This window comes from Magnolia sinica, chromosome 4 (assembly GCF_029962835.1).
Source record: "Magnolia sinica isolate HGM2019 chromosome 4, MsV1, whole genome shotgun sequence".
Lineage (NCBI taxonomy): Eukaryota > Viridiplantae > Streptophyta > Magnoliopsida > Magnoliales > Magnoliaceae > Magnolia > Magnolia sinica.
In genome coordinates, this window is record NC_080576.1 from 31,426,065 (window position 1) to 31,450,622 (window position 24,558).

Genomic DNA, 24,558 nt, shown 5'->3' on the forward strand with positions numbered 1-24,558 from the left:
ACTTGATTAGGCTTCCACTATTTTTTATTTTTTTTGAAGGTTTTGTAAAAAGACTCATGATGATGTTTTGAGAATAAGCTCATTTTGTAACTATTGCACGTGGGGCCCACTGTGATGCTTTTATCGCATCCACCTTATCTAGAAGGGCCACCCCACTATGAATCAGGGACATCTGAAAAATCAGGCTGACCCAGCAAACATGTGGGCCACCATGTGAATGGGAGGTTTTTGGGTGGTTGTCTATTATTTTCTGTGGTGTGGCCACTGTGTTGTTGTTGTTTTTTTTTTTTTTGAAACCATTAATCAAGTTAGCGCCATCATGATGATAGTTAGCTTATTCGATCATCAGGTGAGCCACACCATTGGAAAAAAATGAAACCACCCAAAAACCTACCCATATATGATGGTTAGATTGGTCGTCTTTGGAGTGTCAACTTTCATGGTTGTGCAAACCCTACTTGATGTGTTTGATGCCATACATGCACCATAGTGGGACCCACCCACAATGTCCATTGAATAAGCTTGTTGCACTCAAGCTGCAGATGATCTGGCCTTAATAGGAAGAGGCGCCCCCCTAGTTGCCACCAGGTGGCCGCTTGGAAGAAGCTCTCTCATAAGCTTATCTCTGCCATGTGGCGTTTGAGGGCCACCCATGCCATGCGCGTGCACAAGTCAAGCAAGAGTTTTTGCTACAATCACGCATTGCCATATGCCATGTGGCCATGTCTCCAACCTCTGCCAACCTGTCTAGATATAGAAAACATAGAAGAATGGGATGCTTTATCATGTTTGGGTAAGAAAAATATCAGTGGATTACATATAGCAATGATCACACACTTTTCTGTAATCAAATTCAAAATTTTTGGATGACAAGATATAAGGTGAGCGTTGTCTTAGAAAAATGAGATTTTCACTTATTATGCAAGTAAAATCTTCAAAAATAAAATCCATTGTTCAATAGTGCCACGAAATCTTTATTCTTTTTCTACTTTTTTTTTCCCTTCCCATCCAAACTCGCCCCAGGGGTGGACAATCAGCTGACTGCACACGTCAGGTAGCTCTACTGTGGGTGGAGAGTAGTCCGTAAAGAAATCACACCAAGCGGATGATCCTAACCGGCTGATAGGTAGCCGTTTTAACGAGGTGAAATCAGATGGTTGGATAAATATATCAGCATGATTTTGAGCTATACCCCCTGGAAAGCAAGTTGACAATTTGGACAGCCTGAATCAATCTGCCCATTTGCCCAACTTTACTATACTGCCATTGTCTAGGTCTCAGCCATTGGGAGTGTACTTCGATTGCCTGCTGACACTGCCCGTAGCCACTCACTACTGGGCGGTACTCTGTGGGCCACACCATGATCTATGTGTTTTATCCATGCTGTCCATTACAGCTCAGTTTAGAGCATGAACCCAAAAAGAGGCAGATGAAAATCTCAGGTGGACCACTCCACGGTAAACAGTGGTGATTGAACGCCGACCGTTAAAAGACTTCTTGGGGGCCACAAAAGTTTTGGATCCATCTGATATTTGTGTTTTACCTTTATCCAGATCTTTGCGACCTAAACAACATGTTGGATGGAAAATAAACATTACAGTAAACCCTATGAAGTACATGACGGTGGGCGTTCAATCACCACTGTTTCCACCTGAGGTTTGGATATGTCTCATTCTTTAGCTCCCGTCTTAAAATAGAATGGCGTGGATAAAACACATACATCATTGTGGACCCCGCAGAGCACCTTAGCTACTTGCGGTGTCAGAGAACGCAATCCACGTCTGTCTGGAGTGGCTCAGCCTCCAGAGACTTTGTGTACACGGAAAGTCGGAAATTGCGTAACACCCCCTACTTCTTGGAGTGGCTCGCCCTCCAAAGACTCTGTGTACACGGAAATTGCACGACACCCCCTAATTCAATGGGAGAAGGAGTTTGGGGAGAGAGTTTCCCATTATAGGAAGATGGGAATATCTCTTCCTTCCACGCGTCACTGATCTACAGCTATCCATACCGTTTAAATTGTGGGTTCCATTGTTTGGGGGGGCATGTATGTAATATAGCATTCATCAATCAATCTTAACCATCCAGCTAATGGCTAGCAAGTGCTAGTATAGTGAGTGTTCCAGAGTTGAAGGTAAAAATTACACGGTTAATAGTCTGCTCGGTCCAATTTTTATGTTACCATCCATCCATTCACAATCGAGTCAGTCAGCGATGGATGGTTGGGATCTCCGGATCATGTGTGATTTTGAGAGCCACTTCATACGCTTGGATAATGAAAGTTTTCCCTGACCGTACGTAACCACTCGAGTGACCCACTGTCGGTGGGAGAGAGGATTAGCTGTTACCTTTACCCTGGGGCCCACCTGGATATAAAAACATTCATCAAGGTGGGCTCCACACGGTAATGGTAATAACACCTAATCCGCTCCCCTGTTGGATTAGGTAGGTCAGAAACCGGATGGGTTTGAAGGACTAGAAATTCTGATCTTTGGACAGATGTTTGTTGAAATAGGACCATTAGATTATATATATATATATATATATATATATATATATAAACCATTTTACATAGAAGGTGAGACTCATAATTTGGAAAGTCTAACTAGACATACCTGCCTCTACCGTGCAATTTCTAAGTAATTTCTGAGTGCCTTCGTATCATTGACGACGTGCCCCGCCTCAGTACCATCAGTCGTGGCTTTTTCCAAAGACTGGCTGTCAATTGGCTTTTTCTAAAGAAACATTTTCAATATGCCTGTACGCCAATTAATATATGAAAAGACTAGGAAGTTTCATTCAGGACTTGTAGCTTAAAATATAAGAATCGTTCCAACGCTCCCATCTATATAAGGAGGATGTGAGAGGTTGCAGATAGGAAGGAGCACGTATGTTAGAACGCTGACGCCGCTGCACATCCTCGTTATTCGTTTCTCTTTTCGCAGCTATGACGTTTAAAGCGTCCGGTTGGGTGGATCCGAGTTCGAATGGTAAGGCCCTGAAACAGGCACCAACGTTGCTGGAGACCAATGGCAGCTGGTTAGGCGATTCTGAGACATCCTTCATTGTCATCGTGAGCATTATTTTCCTGACCGCAAACACCGTAGCTGCCGCAGTCCGTTCATGGGATGACCCGTCTATGGTCGCTTTTGTTGTGTCCATCTACATGTTGCTTATGTTGTTCTTCTGGTCCGTGCACATTTTCCATCGGCTACCACATGACTCACCAAAGAGGGACTGGTTAAAGGTCCCGATATGGTTGCTTGCAACTGTGCTTAATGTCATGTTCGCCCACCGCGTGACCGTGATCATCTCTAGCACCATGGCATGGATGGTGTGGACGATGGCTGGGTCCAGCTGCCTATTCACCTTCTACTTCTTCTTCATCTACCGTGGGAATGTTACTGAACCAAAGGAAGCGCGTGAACAAGAGCCTTTACTAGCAGCGGAGGCTTAGTGTGTAATGACCTAGGATTTTGGTACACATGCGTACACATATATGTATGTACAATTGCTTTCATTGGAATATACACAAATAAACCCATGCATACATTCACGCACCCATGCACACATGCATTTATCAGCTCATGTAAATTGTGACTGTTGATATGTGTGATCGTTTTGCTTAGTGCGAACTATTAATTAATGTCATTGATAATTACATGATTTTGGTAGAATATATATAAGTTTATTTATAATGCACTCTCTCAACCCATATACTTAAGACCACATGTTTAATTATTAACTAATCCAAATCTAGCCAACATCAACTATTGATTGTGCGCTGAGATTAATCTGATCTTAACTACTAAATTGTTGTTAAAAAATAAAATAAAAATCGAGAACAACCCATTTTTTTGTAGGAACCAACCCCACCGTCCGCTTCTGTGTGGCCCACCTGAGTTTTGGATCAGCCTCATTTTTGACCTTATATCCTCTCATGGTCAGGCCAAGATAATGGACGGAGTAGATTTATATCATTGTTAGTGGGACTCACCAGATCTTTTTAAAAAAATTAATAAAATAAAAATAAAGATTTTATCTTCCGCAGCCGCCTAACCCACCTTTTCCATTCTTCCTTCCTTTTCATACGGTAATGGGCACCGAACCCTCCCATGAAACGAAACTACCCACATTCCTCATTCTTCCGCCTCGTTCTTCACATCCATTAAAAAAGAAAGAAAGATATAAACAAATATTCAATCATATCGAAAGGAGAGAGAGGGAGAGAGAACTCTGTAGATCAAGAGAGAGAGAGACTGGAGCAGGGCCGGATCATCAGATTTCTGAGGTAGGTGATCTTATCCTAAAGTTTATCATTTTCAGTTAATTATGATGATTATTTATTTCAAAATTTTAATAGAAATATTGTTTTCATTGATTATTATGTGGGTAATCCTACTCATTTATGAATTTTCTATTTTTATATATTTCTGAGAATTAAAATTTGAAATAAATTTCTTATAAATAGAATTATCAAATTCATTTATACATGATGTTTATATTTTTGAATTTAATATTAATTTAATTTTATTGATTCATAAAGTTCAATTTTATTCTAACATAAAATCTAAAATTTAGTTTTAGGTATATTAAATTAAATTAACTAAATTTAGATTTTAATTCTAAGTTAAAATATCTAATTTAAGTTTATTTGATTAGAATAAATATTAATTGCTTTATTTTTGTCATTTTGAAAAGAGAGAAAAAAAAATTATACAGAATAAAATATATAATTTATCTAAGTTTATATTTTAATTTATTATTATTTTTTTAAGATTAAAAATTAAATATAAATTATTCCTAAATTTTTAAAAATTAATTAATATGAAAGTAAATTATTAAAAATAGATTAAATTCAAATTAATTTATGAATTTATTTAAATTAGTAAATTTGAATTACTTTTAGAATATTTTTAATTAATAAGTATGTTAGTTATTAAATTTAATCGTGTAATTAATCCGAATTATATATATATATATATATATATATATTATATATATATATATATATATATATATATATATATATATATATAAATCAAGTAAAAAAAAAAAAAAGGTAAGCCAAAAATTTAAATTCCAATAATTTATAATACTTAGAATTAATTATAATTTAAAAAAATTAATTTAAAATGAAATAAAAAAATAATAGTATCCAAAGTTCAAATTAATAACTTCCTTTATCTTATTAAATTTAGATATAAAAATAAATAATAATAAAATTCTGAATTTAGATTTAAAATAATTAGATTAAAATTTTTAAGATAGATTAACTTAAATTATTAAATAATAATTTAATTACATTATTAATGTTATATTATAGAAATCATTGTAATATTTTTATTTCTGTGAAGATTAAATATTCAAATTTTAATTCTAAAATTTTAAAGAGTTAATTAATTTAAATTTAAATGAACTTAAGTTTAAGAAATTTTTTTCAAAAATTTGGAATTAAAACTAAATTGATTAGATTTCTATAATTTGGAATTCTAGTAATTAATGTATATTTAAAACTTTATTAAATTAAAATTTTAATAAAGTATAATATTAGATTTTTAACTTTAAAAAAAATAAAAAATCTTTTCCTTGTAGTTCAAAATTTTTGTTTAAATTAAAATTTAAATAATTTATCGGTTAAACCTAAATATACATTCTCAATGAATTATCAAAGAGAAATTAAAATTTGTTATAAAATATATGTGTGTGTGTGTGTGTGTGTGTGTGTGTGTGTGTGTGTGTGTATTTGTTAAGTTTATGTGATAAATAAAATAAAAATTTTAATTTTAGAATTTAGTAAATAAAAATAATAAATATTTTTATGCTAATATTTAACATTATTTAAGTAAAAAATTAATTTAATTAAAGTTAGAATTTAAATAAAATTTCTTGTACATTATTTCACTGTAATTCCTAAATTAAACAATAGTAAAAATAATATTTTATTTAAGTATTTGAATTATTAAAGTTTTAACAGAATGATATCTAGAATTATTAATTAGAAGTAAAAATTTATATTGTTGATATTTTCGATTGTAAAACAGTGATTCATCTTATATACCATATCAGCCCAACAATACGGACAGTAAAAAACCTTGATTGGAAACAGTTATGGTTAAATAGACTAACCTGAATTCCAAACCATTCATCAAACAGACCACTTAGGTGTTATTTTCTTTTGGTAGATGGTGTCTTGAAACTCAACTTCTTACACATCCAGCGAGTGTAGACAGCAAGTTAATGCTATATGTTGCGTCAGTGGGAGAAACTCGTTGAGAGCGTAAGCGAGAGTCAGATCTAGCATGCGACGTTAAGTAGGTCGTGGGCGTATGGTCTAGTCCAAAAATCGACGGTCCAAATATCAGGTGGGTGATTCTCCTCCATTTATGAACTTTCTGATTTTATGTATTTTAGAAAATTTATTTATTTATTTGACATAATGATTTGAAATTAATATTGTCAAATTCCTTTATACCTAATATCTACTTTTCTAAATTTTAGCATTTACTGAATCTGATTAACTTGTAGAGTTAGATTTTAATCTAACTTTTATCTCTGAAATTTGGTGTTAAGATTTAAACCTTAAATCTGTGTTAAAGTAATTGATTTAAATTAATTGGTTTAAAATAATATTAATTAATTTGATTCTAAATTTTGATTTCTTTTTTTTTTTTAAAAAAAATGGGGGGTAAAGAAAATAGCTTGATGTTTCAGTAAATTTCAGGAATTGAATTTTTACGGCATCGAATTTTTGCACATTTATATAAAACTTGCATTGTTGCATCGGGATTTAAATAACTAAATTATTTCGCTACTAATTTTGAAATAATTTATGACATGCATTCATCTCTACTGATTACGAAATTATGGAAAAGAAAGAAAAATAAGGAAATGATTGTGGTATTAGCAAGTAGGGCAATCGTGTCCCTTGGGTGAAAGACCCTTAAGCCAGCAAGTAGGGCAATCGTGTTCCTTGGGTGAGAGACCCTAAAGCTAGCAAGTAGGGCAATCGTGTCCCTTGGGTGAAAGACCCTAGAACACGTTGGATCCTTCGGAGTCTCCTTTGTGTACGGCGTATGAGTACAATTGTGTGTGCGAACATACATCAAAGGTACAACTGGAGCAGTAGTTTGATCAGCTAATGTATAAATGGGTTCCTCACCACGAGGTACAAGTGTGTGGGCATTAATGCAACATAACCATACACCTAGGTACGGTGTTGTAAGATGTGATGATTATTTAATTTTATTATTGAATTCATGATAGTGTAGCATTCAGTACGTCTTTATGATTCTAGCATCGTATTCATGTCATATTTAATATTTAATATTTTGATTTATATTTTGAATCTCAAGAAAGTACTTTTATTATTTATTTGTTCGATATAAATATAGAAATTTCAAATTTGGTTAAATAAGATCCCACGAGCGATTGTGCTCATACCCAAAATAACAGTGTTTCAGGGCATAAGAATTTAGTCAAGGGCAAAGTGGAGTGAAGATCCAATCATCAATTTACTTATCTTTTATTTGTACCGATGGAAAATAATATATATATATAATAAGAATTTAAAAGTGAGTTTAAGCTGTAATAGTTAAAGGTTGTATTTGATGAACGTTGTTATTGTAATGAGATTAATTAAGTGTAGTTGTGAATGTTTAATATTAAATCATGACCTGGGATTCGGACCTGGGTCTGGCCAACTTGGGTATCGAATTTCAGGGCGTGACATAGTGCCAGTTGGATGTTTTTAACACATGCACTCACACCCCCACACACACCCACATATTCACACCACAGTGGGATTTCACCACAATGGGTACTCTGAACCCATGACCTCCTATTGAAACTCTTGCGAGTCTACCACTGAGGCACGAGTACGGACTCTGCCTACTTAAAAACGACTTTTATCTTGTTTAAGTTAATTGCAATTAGTTATGGAGATTGTGTTTGTTGGTTATTGAGATTTTTTTAATCCTTACCAAAAAAAAAAAGATTAAAAGCAATCTTAATAGCTAACGATCATGAACTTCAATACATAATTATGATTAGCTAAAATGAGATGAACCCAATTTTTAAGTATTAAGACTAGGATGACCCTTATGCGACTCTTCCAAGTCGGCCTTGGACTTGGACAACTCTTGTGCGACTCGATTGAGTGTGCCTTAGGCTTGGACGACTCTTGTGCGACTCGCATGAGTCCGCCTTAGGCTTGGACGACTTGTCTGAGTCCACCTTAGGCATGGACGACTACCGTGCGACTCGTCTGAGTTCACCTTAGACTTGATCCACCTTAGACTTTAAAAATAATAATAATAAATAAAAATAAATAAAAATCAAAAAATAACACACACTAACACCCCACACATGAGCTCACCTTGGACTTGATCTAAATCCACAGTAGACTTCTGGTTTTTTTTTTTTTTTTTTTTTTAATTTTAAAAAAAAACTCATGCACTTACACTCCACACACGGCCATGCACTCCACCACAGTGGGATATCACCACAATGGGTACTTCAACCCATGACCTAGTGTTGAAACTCATGTGAGTCTACCATTGAGGCATGAATAAGGACTCAAGTCCACCTTAGATTTGATGGGTCCGACCTAGTTCCACACTATGAGTGCTCTATTGAATAGCCTAGTCTTTTAAGTTGAATGAATATTACTTAAAATCCTAGTGTTTGTTACGGTAAAGGCTTCAGATTTGATTCCATCCAGTTTCTTCGATATGGATATATATATTGTATCTTTCTTTTAGTCGTTGAACCAGTGTTATGCTTGTGTTACTCAATGCCGATCATTAATAAAACTATTTTTGCTTTCTTTTGTGATGGGAAATGAAAGGATAGTGCATCCAGTAGCCTAATACCTTAATAGGGTGGACCACCAATCAGAGAGAGGTTGGTGGAGTCTAAAACAGACACGGATTGCCCCGGCATATCCTGAGCTTGGAACTGGGTCTCTGAGGGAGCACTGTGATGTATGGGTTTATCAACACCGTCCATTTTTCCATATCATTTTAGGGTGTCAGCTCAAAAATGAAGCAGATCCAAGGCGTAAGTGGACCACACGTTGGGGGTTTAACGCCCACCATTAAAAGGCTTTTTAGGAGCCTCAAAAGTTTTGGATCAAGCAGATATTTGTGTTTATCCTTCATTCGGGTCAACGTGACCTTATAAGCAGGTTGAATGACAAATAAAGATTACAGTGGGCCCTAGGAAGTTTTAACAGTGGGCATCGTTGTCACCACTGCATCCTGTGGTGTGGTCCACTTGAGCATTGGATCCACCTCATTTTTGGGTTTATATCCTAAAACAATATTGCAAAATGGATGGACAGCATGGATAAGCTCATACATCATGGTGCCCCACCCTGTTCCAAGCTCGAGACGGCAGTGTAGTGCCCAGTCCACTCTAAAACCACCTTTCAGAAATTTTCTCCAAAAGGTTCTTTTAAGACACCAAATGGAGTACCCTGATTGTTGCTGAACCTTGTTACAGTACTTCATCATTTGGCTTAAGAGTATCATAGAGTTGAATCCGGATCGTCTACCTGGCACAAGCAGAAAACTAACACCTGTTTAGCTTGTTTGTTTCGATAAAATGAGGTTCTTTATGATAAATAACTATATATATAATTAATAAAATCATATGTACAAAAAAAAAAAATTACGTATATTGAAATATAATAGACTATTATAATAATGAAAATATTAGTATGTATCTACCCGACCAACCTGACCAACCCAACCTAGCCCTCTTGGATTGGACTTGGGTTGAGAATTCCCAACCAGAGGTTGGGTTGCATTACATTAGAGTTGAGGTATAGGAACCTTGGGTTAGGATAGGGTTGATCACCAATACAACCCATTCCATCCCACTTTCAGCCCTATTAAATATAGACTCCGACCACAGAGCATCTAATATATACAGAAGTTGTACTCTGTTGACATGGAATAGTTTTATGGGCCCTATCATGATGTCTGTGTTCTACCACACCGTCTATCCTTTTTTCTTTTCAGATTATTATAGAGCATCAACCAAAAAATGAGGTAGATCCAAAGCTCAAGTGGGCCACACCTTATAAAGCAGTAGGGACAATAATGCTCATTGTTGAAACATTTTTAGGGGCCACCATGATGTTTATTTGCCATCTAACATGTTCATTATGTCACAAAGACCTAGACTACGGGAAACACAAATATCAACCTAAGTTTTTAACGGTGGGCAAATCTCCCCACTATTTTTTTTGTGGCAGGGTCCACTTGAGCTTTAGATTACTCATTCTCTGGCTCATTCCATAAAATGATCTCTTCAAATGGATGAAAGGTGTGGATATGACACATACATTGTGGTGGCCCCACACAACTTGGCGACGGCACTCGCTACTGAAGTGGTCTCCGTGTCCATGATGAATAGCCTTGGCCAATAATCAGGTGGATGGTTGTCATAAAAAAATAAATAAATAAAAAAAAAAAAAAAGAGACTTTAAGGATACATGCGAGTGGATTTCATTGATTGTACATGTGTAGTTTAAAATATTGTCAGATTCATACTCATGATTCAATAATCTAAACCAATCACACCACCGGAGATGCCAAAATTATTCATTAATTATATTAAATCTAACCCATTATAAAGTCTTTTATTTTTCCCCCACAAAGGGCGGCAAGGCAGTCTTAGTCCAACTATGGCCCGAGGGCTTAATTGTATGGGGCTGGACCCACCCCGAGCCTAAGGCATTGCCAACTTGGGCTCACGGAATCAAACTAGATTGGACTCCTTCCAGTCACAAGTTGATAATCTAAGAGCAGTGACTTTGATGAGGCTGGTGAGGCCCTAACATGGCAAGATTTGATTGAGGTAGCCTCATGTGTGACGTAGATCCATGCATGAACCACCTAACAACTTTCGACCAGATTGCATAATGACAATGCCAATAGTGAAACAATGCTCAGTGGGACTCATAATGATGTGTGCATTTTGTCCAAACCACCCATCCATTTTGCCTGCTCATTTTAAGGCATGAGCTAAAAAAATGAGGCAGATCTAAATAAATCTCAAGTGAACCACAGCAATGAAACAATAGTGACTGAACATTCACCATTAAGAACTTCTTCAGGCAACAAAATTTTAGATCAAGCTGATATTAGTGTTATACCTTCAACGAGGCCTGTATGACATAGTCAACAGATTTGATGGAAAATATGGCCCCATGACCATTTTAATGGTTGGTGTTCCATCACCACTGTTTTCCTATGGTGTGATTCACGTCAGATTTAGATCTGCCTAAATTTTGTCTCACACTTTAAAATGAGCTATAAAATAGATGTATGGTGTGGATAAAAGACATCCATCAATTGGGGGGACCACTTTTAAAACACGTCTTCAATGGATCTTCGCTAGGTCATTTTAGAGCACGAACTCAAAAATGCAGCAAATTTAAATCTCAAGTGGCCCACACCACGGGAAACAGTTGGATTCAATGCCCACCATTGAAAACTTCTTGAGAGCACTGGAATGTTTATTTGCCTGAAAAGGCCACTAGGACATTGATAAACAGGCCACTGATAAAAACTTTTGTAACCCACGAGAAGTTTAATTGTCAATCATCAATTTTCCCTGTGTCAGCTAGCCGGTGTCAAAGCTCTGTAGGCCCCACCATGATGTAGTTGTTTTATCTATGCCATCCATATATTTTTCCAGCTTATCTTAAGCATGTGCTCAAAAATGAGGCAAAGCCAAATCTTAGATAGACTGCACCAACTAAATGTCCACTATTAGAAACTTCCTAGGACTTATTGTGATGTTTATTTGCTATCCAACTTGTTGTAAGAATACGGAAACTTGAATGAAAGGAAAACACAAATATCAGCTTGACCCAAAACTTGTGTGGCCCTTAAGAAAGTTCTTAATGATAATCCGTCAATCCGCACTATTTTTTGTGGTGTGGTCAACCTAGATTTAGATCTCCTCATTTCTTGGGCATGATTTTGGGCTCATATCCTAAAATGAGCTGGAAAATAGATTGATGTGCATGATAGCAGGCTCACAAAGCATTGACACTAGCTAGCTGGCTGGTGTGGATGCGGCTTTGGTGGATCCCTACATCCACTGAGGTAGGTGGGAACCCTGACTGTGGGGCCCTCCTTCATGTATCTGCCTACATCACGCGGTCCATCCATATTGAAAGATTATTTTAGGGCATGGTCCAGAAAATGACGCAGATCAGAGTCCCAAATGGATTGTAGTACAGGAAATAGTAGTAATCCACCACTAAAAACTTCCTGTGGGCCACAGAAGCTTTAGATCAAGATGATGTTTATGTGGTCTCTTCATGTAGGCTTTTGCTACCTTATCAACAGGTTGATGTCAAATAAACGTTCATGTGAAATCCAAGAAGTTTTTAATGGTGGGGATTCAATCACACTTTTTCCTATTGTGATGTCCGCCTAAGGTTTGGATCAGCTTCATTTTTTAGATCATGCCCGAAAATGAACTGTCAAAATGGTTGGATGGTGTGAATTTAGGTCACATATTACTGTAAGCCCCATAGTCAAGGGTCCCACCCACCTCAGTGGATCTCCACCGAAGCCGCGCCCGGCGGTGTTTCAAGAGAATTTAACTGCTGCCCGGGTAACATCGTAGATGAGACTCGGATTCCTTGCTGGAGCCTTTCCCAGTAACTGGAAACGTAGGTGGGGCCAAAAGTGATGTTTTTGAGAAAACTATTCCATCCATCCTTTTTTTTAATCTCATTTTATGATTTAAGGCCAAAAATAAGCCGGATCCAATACTCAAGTGGGCCGAAAACTTGAGGATTGAACTTCCACAGTTGAAATATTCGTGGGGCCACAAAACTTTTGAATCAGGATAATATCTGTGTTTTCAGTTCATCCCAGTAGGAATGACGTTATGAATGGTATGGATGGCATGTAAACATCACTGTCCACCCCAGGGAGGTTTCAACGGTGGGAATTTCCCTGCCCACCTTTTCCTTTAGTGCGGCCCAATTGAGTCTTGGATCCTCCTCAATTTTGGTCTTAAGTCCTTAAATAAGGTCACAAAACGGATGTACGAGGTGGATTTCTCACAAACATTACGGTAGGCCCCACCTTGGTTTCCGGCGCAGGAACTTCCTGCTAAAGGCATTCCCAGGATATCCTCGTCCAAGTGGATGTTACCCCTACTGTGGGGCCAACTTGATTATTTATTGCATATCCACATTGTCTATACGTTTCTACAACTCATTTTGTGGTGGTGTCCCAAAAATTTAGCAGATCTAAATCTCATGGGGTTTTCCTAAGGTTTATTTTTCATATAATCTTTTGATAACATTAATAAGATCCACTCGGAGGAAACGTACAAATATCAGCTTGATCTAAAACTTTTGTGGCTCATAAAAAGATTTTTAATGATCATTCGTCACTTTTTCTAGTAATATGAATGACATGAGATTTGTATCTTCTTAAGGCTTGGGATGTATCCTAACATGTGATGGTAAAACAGAGAGACAGCATGAATATACAAAAAATAGTTCAAGGTACGCTACACATGGTTAGGGCAACACCCATTAAGTTATTACCTGCTAATCCGCACCCTCTGGTGTTGGGTCACTAGTCAAACCGCTCCCAAATGTGGCCCAATTCAATCTTGCCACTTCATGGGCTTATCGTGGAAGGTGAGGTCTGGATTGCGTATTTACCCCTGAAGTTGGGTACTGGTCTTTATTGGTTGAAGCTCTGTGAAGTACACCATAATGTATGATTTTTATCCACGCCGTTCATCCATTTTGGCAGCTGATTTTAGGGTATCGTTCCAAAAATGATGGGTCCAAAGCTCAAGTGGACCACACCACAGGAAACAATGAGGATGGATGCCTACAATTGAAAACTTCATCCAATTTTATGCTACTTTAGGAACACGTTGGATGGCAAATAAACATCCACGGTGGGCCCTACGAAGCTTTCAATGGTGGGCATCACTGTCCCATTGCTTCCTGTGGTGTGGTCCTCTTGAACGTTAGATCTGCCCCAGTTTTTAGCTCATACCTTAGAATAAGCTTGGAACATGAATAACCAGTGCATAAAATACATATATCATGGTGAGGCCACTTCGCTCTGTATAGGAGGGGTCACGACCGATACCGAGATCATTTGGTGAGGCCCAAGCACACCTAATCCGCTCCCTGACCTGAAGTAGTTCCAACTGGGCCATGTGGGTACAAAATATACAAGGGAACGGACTAGGTGAGACCCCGGACCCATGGAGGTGGGTGGGACCCAGACCGTGGGGCCCACTACATCCACGCCCATCCATCCGTATTGAAAGCTCATTTTAGGGCATGATCCAAGAATTGAAGCAGTTCCAAATCTGAGATGGACCATAGTAGATTGTCCGTTAAAAACTTCTCATGGGCCGCAAGAAATTTGGATTAAGAGGATATTTTTGTGGTGTCTTCATCTAGGTGTTTGTGACCTTATCAATAGGTTGTTGGATGGCAAATAAACGTTCCGGTGGAATCCATGAAGTGTTTAATGGTGTGGATTCAATGACGACTAGTCTGTGTGGTATGGTCCACCTAAGATTTGAGTCGGCTTCGTTTTTGGATCATGCCCACTGTTTTTTGATGTACTATTGGGCTGTACAGTTGATGTACATATAACCATGCTGGCCTTTTTTGTTTGTCTTTCGTTGATTCAGGGATTTGGCACACATGTACTCTTTGACACATCTGCACATGTGATCGTCACACGTGGAGTTGTACACTAACCGATCTAGCTCAATCAACTCGATCGACTCAGCTCAAAAAAACTCGATTCGACTTGGTTCGAAACAGAGTTCGAGCCGAGTCCAGCTTAATTTTTTAGCTCGAAAATATTTCAAGTTGGCCAGAGTTCAACTCGACTCAGTTCGATATATAACTCGAAGTCGGCTTGGCTCAATTTAACTCGGCTCGACCTGATCAAGTAGTGTAAAAACAAAATAATAAAACCTTAAACCTACTTTTACCCTTTTCTCACAACCTAGCCGGCCTGACAGTAGCCCGAGCTCTCTCTCTCTCTCTCTCTCTCTCTCTCTCTCTCTCTCTTCGCTCAACCCGGTGCTCGCTCATCGCCACTGCCTGTCCCTAGCTGGTCTAGTGGTCCCTGCCTGGCCATCTGACCCGTCTCTGCTGATCTCTTGCTCGCCCTATCCCTGCTACCACTCACTAGTCCGGCCGTCACCCTACCCTGATCTGCTAGTCTGTCAGTAAGTAGTCGAATCGAACCCAATTTTTATTGCATGATATAATTTATTAATATTATTTATTTATTAAATAAAAAATTCTAAACAATAAATACTGTATATTATATTATTATATAATAATGAAAATCCCAATTAATAAAAACACACCACTTGTAAACCCTATATTATTAAATAAATAATCCTAAACATCCAAACCCTATTAATATCATATCTATATATTATAATATACATAATTAATTAATTATATATTATTTATTAAATATAAAATCCCAAACATTAAATCCTATATTATATTTATATATTATACATAAATATATTGATGGATGGATGGTTGGTTGGATGTATGAATGAATGATTGGCTGGATGTTTAGATGAATGGGTGGGAGGGATAGATAGATGGATGATTGGTTGGATGGTTGAATCATGGATGGATTGTGGATGTGATGGATAATTGAATGGGTGTTGGATGGATGATGCATATTTTATAAATATTATATAAATTATATATATATATTCATTGATAATTGCATAATAAATATATTATATTATAGTATATTAATATTATTATTTTATATATTAAATTAATGTTAGATTGGTAATCATATGACTTAATGTTATTGTTAGTTATCATTTATAATTATTTGATTTTAAATATTCCTTGATTCCCACATTAAAGCAATGTTGATGTTAGTGCTATTTTTTTGTTATTATTAATATTAATTTAATTTAACATTAACATTAATGTTATTGTTATTTTTTTGTTAATTTAATTATTGTTATTGTTATTGTTAATTTCTTATTATTTAATCAATAGCATTATTATTTTTTAAATATTTTATTATTATAGTTGTAGTATATGATAATCAGTTATCCATTTGATAATTTCTATATTGCCAGCCATAGATTCAATGTGTTTTTAAATGCATAGAAATTCTCAAATTGTTTCTTTTTAAACAGTTTAATATTAGATAGATAAGAATATTTTCTTTTATTGTAATTTAAATGCAAATGCATGTTTTAGTTCGTCTCTCTTATTCTCTTTGCATATATTTCTTCCATTTATTTTCTCATCAAATATCCATACTTTGTGTGAATAGTTGATGTAGAAATCTAATACAAGATTAATATATTATAGAGAGATAATGAGAGATGTTATCGAAATTTTGGCGTAACATTTAAATTAAATAAAGAGAGCATTACAATCTATTTAACATTGAAGGGGTGATTGATTTAAACATTCAGAAAATTGTTAAAAATTTAGAGAACATTTATATACACACAACTTGTGTTAATAAGTGCCTAAAGGTTAGTTTCCTGTCTCTATATTTATACATGACTAGTAAGGAGGAAGTCCCAACTACTCCTGGTGCCAGTGCATCGGCCACATCTCCTCTTATTTTGAGGGGGAGGGCTCTTCAGCTGTAACTACAAGTAAATGAGAGAAAATGTCAGTTGTGTGGGATGATTTTGAAGAAATTATAGTTAATGATGTGCTTAAGATCAGATGTATGCACCATAAAGCACTATACAACAAAAATTCTAGGGGGTCAACTACTCATTTAAACGGACATAAGCAAAGTTGTTCAAAGAGACCAAGAATTCCACTTTCAGGCCAATATAGTTGTTATCGTTTAGTAAGTTTGAATGAGATGTGTCTCAAGGTAAACTTTCCACTCATAAGTTTGAAAAAGAGAACCTGAATGAGTGGTATATAAAACTTATGATTGTTGATAAACAACCATTTATAATGATAGAGAGTAAAGTTTTCATATGATACAGTAAATTTCTTAATCCTCAAGTTGAGAAGGTCTCCCGCATTATTGTGAAGAAGGAGTGCATGAAGATGTACACAAGTGAAAAAATAAAATTGAAAACAGTTTTGGCATAAATATCAATGCTAAGTTTGACTTCTAATTTGTAGACGGTGTTTAATTAAGCAAATAGATACATTTCATTGATCGCACACTATGTTGACGAAGATTAAAAACTTTGCAAGAGAATATTGAACTTTCATCGCATTCCACCTCCTTATACTGGTTTAATTATTTCAGATTACATTTATAACTGTTTACTAGATTGGGGCATTGAAAATAAAGTCTCTTCAATAACTTTAAATAATGCTTCAATAAATAACAATGTGATATCATTCTTACGTAACCAGTTCAAGGCAACCAGCAATTTATTTTTTAAGAAAAAAATATTTCAAATTCGATGTTGTGCCCATATACTAAACCTAATTATATAAGAATGACTGAAAATAATTGACCAAACTATAAAGAATGTGATGGAGAGTGTAAAGTATATAAGAGGCTCACCTTCAAGATTAAGTATATGGAATAATATAGTCCGACGTTTAAATGTAAAGTCTCAAAAAATGTTGAAGTTAGATGTATGCATACATTGCAATTTGACTTTCGAAATGTTGAATTTGGCCATGGAATTGGAACTTACATTTTTGAAATATATAACGCGTGATAGAATATATGCTTGGTTGCCTATTGAAGAAGATTTGAGCAAAACAAAAGAAGTTCATAAGTTTCTAAAAGTTTTTTTATGATTACACAGAGATATTTTCTGGAAATAAGTATCCCACAACAAATATTTTTCTTACGTCTGTTTGGAATATCAATGAAGCCCTAAGAAAAGCGCTACTAAAGGTCCGAATTTTCTACAACTTATAAGACTTGGTATGCAAATGAAGTTCGATAAGTACTGGGATGAATGCCATTTGTTAATGGCCTTAACGATTGTTCTTGATCCTCGATGCAAGATGAGCTATGTTAAGTTCATCTTTATGAAGATTTATTCTCATCAAAGGACAATAACTGAAACCTCGAAGGTTCATGACGCAATCGAAGAATTTTACAATATGTACACAACCGTACACGGTCCATACCAAGTGATAAAGAAGTTATAGCTCATGTTGTTTTTACAAGCGCTGATACTATACTCAATGATGAATACATGTTTTTTTTTAACACAAGAAGATACAAACAGTGAAACGAAAGAATCAGAATTAGACTTGTATATCGAAGAGTCAATCGTAAGGTGGTAGGATTCAGACTTTAATATTTTGGAGTGGTGGAAAATGAGAATTAGTGAAAGAAAATACCTTACACTATTGGTGATAGTACAAGACATATTTTCAATTCATATTACAACCATGGCATCAGAATCCACTTTTAGCACATAGAATAAGATCGTGAGCAAGAATCAAAGCTCCCTTGCACCAAATACAGTTAAAGCATTAATTTGTACACAAGATTAGTTGTGTCCGAGTTGGGGAGCTAATAGTTTTAATATTAATGAGGAAGATGAGGAGGAGTCTCAAGATGCAGCATATGCAACAACAACAATATGAATGGAGTTAGGTTAACATTTATAACGCCCTGAAAATTGAGGGTCGAGCCAAGCTCAACTCTCGAGTTTCAACACATTACTTATGCAACATAGATAATGATGATTAAATGCTATCCATATTAGTGCATTTAAACATTAGTGGGATTATACTAAATCAGCATATCATACTCCAGAATTAATGTAATTTAGCAAGTGGAAGACTGAGATAGATATATAAAGTATATAAGTGTTTCACAACCTCCAGAGTATGAGTATGTTACCAGGTTGAATATATACATGTATGGTTTTAAATTTTACAAAATATCAAAGTGTAAATGTCTAACTAATCCATAAGTCCCTGTAATCCCGTCGAATCAGCACGGGGTCTACATAAACCCGTCTGATAGCTGAACATAGGAGAATTCCTCCTCCTCATCCATGAAGTCCATTTCAGTTGCATAAAATCCGCCATTACTTGCATCTACAACAGTGTCTGGTTAGTGTTTTAAAACACCATCCCAGGTGGGAATGAGTAGTTAATTCAATGGAACTATAAAGTAAAGGTTAACATGTTATCAATTCAGTCAAACAGTAATGATAAAGCAATACATTTAACAATCCTAGCTACTCTTATTAATGCAGGAATGATATGCGGAAATGATGTATGCCCTCTCTTGCACTCCCTCAGCGACCCTATCTCACAGTCGCGCATGGCAACTCCCACTGTACACTTCCTCGCCAAAGCACATCCTAAATAACCTCACCCAGTGCCCTACCAACTGGAGCGTTATTTTTGAAGGGGGTCCGGATCAGACGGCTCACCCCAACCCACGCTGGGACCACAGCCAAGCTGCAACTGGGTGTTAGATGCAATGCGATGCATAGTCGTGTTAGCCGAGTATTTAGTTAAGTTTATTCATACAACAGATTCGGGAAGCTAAGGTACCTCCCTTTATATCATTAACCTAACGGGGATCCATCTAGGGTCATTAATCCTAGTTAATCACATACAATAGGCAAGTTGTAGGGCATCACCCCTAATGAAAGCAGTGGATAGGTAAGTTCAATTGATTATATTCGAGATCACTCCACCAACGCCCTACCAACTGGAGCGCTATTTTCGAAGGGGGTCCGGATCAGACGGTTCACCCCAACCCATGCTGGGACCGCAGCCAGGCTGCGTCGGTGTAGGCCGACAGCTTAAATACAGTATCACATACCACCGTATTCAGCTCACGAGTTTGGGTTGTTCACTGGTCATTACCGGAAGGCTCGTCACCCTAGCGTTAAGCCGACAGCTCGACCATACCACCATGCCTGGCCCATGAGTCTTAGCGGATTGTGGTACCATGGTTGAAACGGGCTTTACATTGGTAAGTGGTACCTTAGATTTAAGCAGTAGCGTCTATACATGGTAAACACACAATAAGCCAATTGGGTTATTTGACAAATTCAATTAGTACGAGCGCACACTGAATTAATCAACATGGAGCGCGTAAGCACTCCACGTGGCCTAACCACTATCAACAATCATCATATGACTCGGATTCATCAAACATATCTAATGTGGTGAATCTAGTTCGGCCACTCACCCAGGAACCGTTACTGATTACCTGGACTACATAGTAGTCCCAATCATACTCAATTACAATAGGTAATCACATGTGATAGTTAAACAGCATTTAACAACTAATTCAAATACAATTCTCATTCGGGCATTTTATCAAGCACTTAGACTACACATTACTTTATACATAGACTAAATTAGTTACGGCATATATTATGGCAAATCCTTTCACAAGGGGATTGTCATACATACAACAAACATGAATTTTAGGTTAATAATCATGATAAGCAAAAATCAGGATTTCACACTCATTCTAACAATTTATCACACACTTAGGCTACCCCTTTACCCAATATATAGACTAGGTTAGTTACAACACTTATCTTAGCAAATCCTTACATAGAGAGGTCAACATGCATAAGACAACAATGAATCATAGTTTAATAGTCATAGCAAACACAAATCATATTTATATGTTCATACAAATATTTCAACAAACATATGGAATGCATAATATATTCAACATAGTTTACACATGTATAATTCATGAAAAACGTCGTAACTAAGATCATATGGCAGCAATCAAGTCAGACATAAATCATTAATTGCCATTGAAAGCCTTGAAAATCATAACCTAAACATTTATAGTCCGCACCTTTCGTCGGATGGCTCGTTTCGAAGTCGGTTCGAATCCTACGCTTCCGTCTACAGAACAACGGCTATCTAATCACGAAATAGGTTAGCTATTACGTCGATTTCTCTATTTGGATTCTTAAATCAATATTAGGATTAGGATTTCTTACCCAAATCGAAGTTGGAATTGACGACGTAGCGATGGTGGGGTGGCGATTTGGCGTGAGGAGTTGTGGGAAAAGATCCCAGTAACTATCTCCAAGAATCCCTCTTCCTTCCTCCCACTTTTCTCTCCTTTTCTCACTTAGGGTTTGAGAAAATCGTATGGAATGAGAGATGGATGGTTTAAGATCCTTATATAGGCCCAGAAGTGATGGCAATGGCCCCAGGGTCATGGTATACTTGGGCTATAGCAAAAAGGCGTCTGTTTCGAGCAAACGAGATCCCTGGGAAGGTCCATATCTCACATACATCATAGGGCATGTTCCCTGATGATGGATCTACGCCAGGACTGTGTTCATGGTGCGATCTGATAAACGGATCGGCGGTAAAAGACCCGTATTAGATCAACGGTCATCGTTACTCAATTAGGGCCATAAGTATACTGATATGTGTAGGAAAATTTCCCTGATGCAAGGGTATAGTTGGATAAGAATTTGACAATCTGAAACCTTAAATTTAGTCTGCAAGCAAACGACCCAATTCACTTAAGTTTGAGTTTATTTTTTAAAGATATCCGCGTTTCTCACACACTTCGCTCCAGGCTCAAGTTGCGCGTTTCTGGATATTATTTGGCTCGATTCCTGCGATGGTTGTCACTCTCAATAAGGTAGTCATAACCTTATAGTTTCGCGGTAATCGGACTTTCGACGTGCTGTTCAGGTCCGATACAGAGTTTCAATGTGCTCCCGAGAGCAACTGGGTTTTGAGATTGCTCCCAGATTTTTAAGTAATATTGAGTTAGTAATTTTAATGGTTTTAGGTCTTGTAATTTGTATAGAAAGTGGTTCAAGCCAAATCCGTCGATCGTTTAGTTTAGTACTTAACTAAATTCTACCCTAATTACGACCGAATAAGGTCCTAGGGTAGTTCTATATTCATTTTTGGCACTTTCAGTTAGTATATTATTTTAATTATTTTTCTATCAGTTCATCATCAAGTCTACTTCTTCTCTACTAAATTTCACTAGATTTCGTGTTGTAGAAAAATTCTAAGAATTCTAGAAGTAGCAGTTATCCGAACTAATAATTTTTGAGCAATTGTCACATCAACCTAGATTCAACTATTTTAAAAATTTTATTATAGTTTTCACTTATTTTTATATGAAATTAGACTTATCAAGCTTCAATCTGACTTTTAAATCACCTAAATCGAAGTTATATTGATGGAGATATGACTTTTTGAAGTCGGTAGAACAGTGCAGAAAAATCGCAGCGAGGGTCCACAGAAATCCGGTGCATCGGCAATGCCTCGCGGTAGGTGCGATGACATCGCGGTCCGCTGGATTGTCTGGTGGTGGTTCTGCTACCCGATATTTGAAACGAACGTATCTTGCAAATCGAAATGAGTTATTCGACGTGTAATATATGATTTTGAGGTAGGAGAAGCTGCTCTATTCAAATATCCTATTTATTTTATGAGATTCTATAAGGTTAATGGTTAAAAATCTATTTTATTTATATATTTACTATTTATAGTAAATTTTAATTTAGGTATTGTTCTACATCATTTAAACTTTAGGATTAGTGTCTAATATAAAAATACTTAGAAAATTTTGAAGAATAAGGTGGTGAAATGTGAGATTTTGGAGAAATGGGTTGAAAAGGGGATTTAAGATTTTGGGAGTGAGTTCTGAAAAGTCAAAAATGTGTTATGATCGACCCATTGCCTAAGGACGTCCATCACCAAGTTGGCAAAATCCGGGATGTTACAACATTTCTTGTTATTTTTTTAAAACATAAAAATAATGTAATGGTAATTTTTATTTTATGTTATGTTAATAGATGTCATAAGTACAATGCATCAATAACTTTCATTTTATTTTCATATAATGTTTTTGTTTATATTATAATTTATATTTCATTATTGCTTTTATATGACATATTTCATTGTTTCTTTTATATCTCATATTTCATTTTTCATCTGTTTTTCATACTTCATTATTATTAAAATACTAATTTTTTAAACACCAACTATAGATATATCTTTAAGTGAAACATCGACCAATGTTTATGACTATGGTTCCTTAGTCTACTTTCCAAAGTATGGAAAATTGAACATTTTGTGTTATTTGTGTGGGGCCAAGTTTATTAACAAAACTAATCGGCTCAGGTTACAGTCATCATGTCGGGGTGGAGACGCAAAACTGTGTCTTAAAGCCTCAAAAGAAATCTAACTTCTTTTTCAGGCACATTTTTATTCGAATAAAAAACCTTCCACTCACCCATCCAAACTTTATATGGCAGAGGAGGAAGCTAGATTATAACATTGAAAGAAGAATGATTCAAACTCGCCTTAAAACGTAGTATAGAAAATGCTTCTACACATCAATGATGTCCTCCAAGACAACATGATGTCGAAATAGGTTCAAGCTGCACGAATAAAAAGAAAAGGAGTAACGAACCATCCAAGTTTCTCTTCAATCTTGGTGTATTTTACAGGGCATTAGGAACTACATATAAATCTGCTCACAAAAAAAGTTTAAAATATATAATTCAAACTATATAAGAAGATGATAAAAAGCTCTCTCCACCTTTTAATTCGGGGGAGGTGAGCATGTATGTATATAAAGAATTGGATAACAGCTTGAGCTCGGCAAATGAATCTCCTCTCCAATTGTAATTAGTAAATAATGACGGTAAAAAAACTTTTATAATGTTATTATTATAAGAATATTTTTAGTTTTTACTTTGTATTTTAGTATTTATTTTTTGCTTTATTGTGTTATTGAATATTATATACAATTACAATTTTAACTCAATACTTTCAAGTTTCGACCTCGAACTTCATCTCATCTTGAAAACTCAACTCGAACTCAAATTTTAATAACTCAAAAACCCGAATTTAAATTCGAACTCAGCTCGAAAGCACGAACTTGAACTCGTCTCGAAAACTCGAATTCGAACTCGACTCAAAAGATCGAGCTCGAACTCGGCTCGAACTGGTCTAATCTACTGACCGAGCTAAGTTAAGCTGGACATAGTGGCTTGGTCACCGAGTCGAGCTGGACAAAAGGGCTTGGTCACTGAATTAAGTCGAACATGAGTCACGGGTAGCTGCTGACCGAGCTGAGGCCAGCTCGACTCGATGTACATCATTACTCACACGCTCATGAATGTAATTGCAACCATATGTATTGATGGACTATTTGTCACTTTTTTCAATTTCGTTCGCTTCAAGCATCCGTTTAGTACCCTAATTTCTATCAAGAGGAATAAAAATCTTTGAGAAGAAGAAGCAAAATGATGATTTCAGTCTTCAAAGCTTGAAATATGGAAGGACTATTTTTCCATTACAAACAATTTTTGTAGGATTCAACATTTCTTTGGTAATCATTTCTTCTTTTGATTTTTTTTTTTCCTTTTCTTATCTTTTGTTTTTTTTAAACAAGATCTAGAGCTCATTTTATTTGAATTTCTCTCACATTTCGATCATCTTTATTTTTATCTATTTTGAATAATTTCATAATAATATCTCATCATTCCCCTTTGAATCTTTTTTTTTTTTTTTCGCTGTTACCCAATAAAAGCCCCACACCTTGCTAGAAT